Below are 879 nucleotides of genomic sequence, written 5' to 3' on the forward strand. Positions count from 1 at the left end.
ACAATTTCATTAATAAATATTGTATTTTCTCTTATTGGTAACCCTGAACTTTCGCCAATGTAATCTTCTAGAGACAAAGGACAGTTGTAAATGACAGTTGGCATTCCAATAGTCAGGTTTGGGTCTGGGTCCCCCCTCACAAAAAAAAAAAAAAAACTAAGAATTTGGCTGTAATTCATAATTAAGCCAGCATTTGGGATACCAAATGCAGCACACAAGATGACTTTGGTACCTCACAGTTAGTGAGTGCCCTTCCCTGGGAATTGAATTCCAGGGCCTGCACCTGTTTTCATAATATAGCTGAGAGTCCCTCAAAATTAGGCTTAAAGACTCTTTTTAGCCTCATTATCTAAACAAATCATTTAAGTCACAGCCAAAGATATAGAGAGTATGATAATTTTATGTTTCCCACACTTCTGATTTCCCCCTCAAGCAGCTGAATCTGGATGCATCCTGACACATGGTTCAGTATTCCACTAGGGGCTCCCATCATGAACTAGGTTTACAAACTTGTCCCCAGAGTTTCTGAGCTGGAGTTTTATGACTTGCACAGTTACAACTCACAAGTAACCATTACATCTCAAGAATGTAACTTTATCATATGAAGAACTGTTCGTGTTAGGAGAAATGTTAAATGTGTTCAGTATTTCAGAGCAATAGGGCATAAAATAAGGGAGGTTCTGACACTGTTCTCAAAATGAGCTGAAGAAACTAATTTTGAGACTTTAATTGTAAATTAACTGCCAATCCCTAGTCTGAAAAATATCCTATTTGGGTAATTTCAACTGTTTTGAAGTTAATAACTAGAACTGAGGAGATGAGTTTATAGCCAAGAAAGAAGTTAGAAATTAAACAGCAATGCTATTTTCTTCTCTCTTT

General features: G+C 36.6%; 1 protein-coding gene across 1 annotated transcript in view; it reads right to left on the reverse strand.

Annotated features, from left to right (window-relative positions):
- LOC119588630 (prefoldin subunit 6-like) overlaps window positions 1-879 on the reverse strand; it is a gene marked incomplete in the record, with an annotated part of 20,197 nt that overhangs the window by 13,622 nt on the left and 5,696 nt on the right.

Source organism: Penaeus monodon, chromosome 24, assembly GCF_015228065.2.
Source record: "Penaeus monodon isolate SGIC_2016 chromosome 24, NSTDA_Pmon_1, whole genome shotgun sequence".
In the NCBI taxonomy this organism is placed as follows: Eukaryota; Metazoa; Arthropoda; class Malacostraca; order Decapoda; family Penaeidae; genus Penaeus; species Penaeus monodon.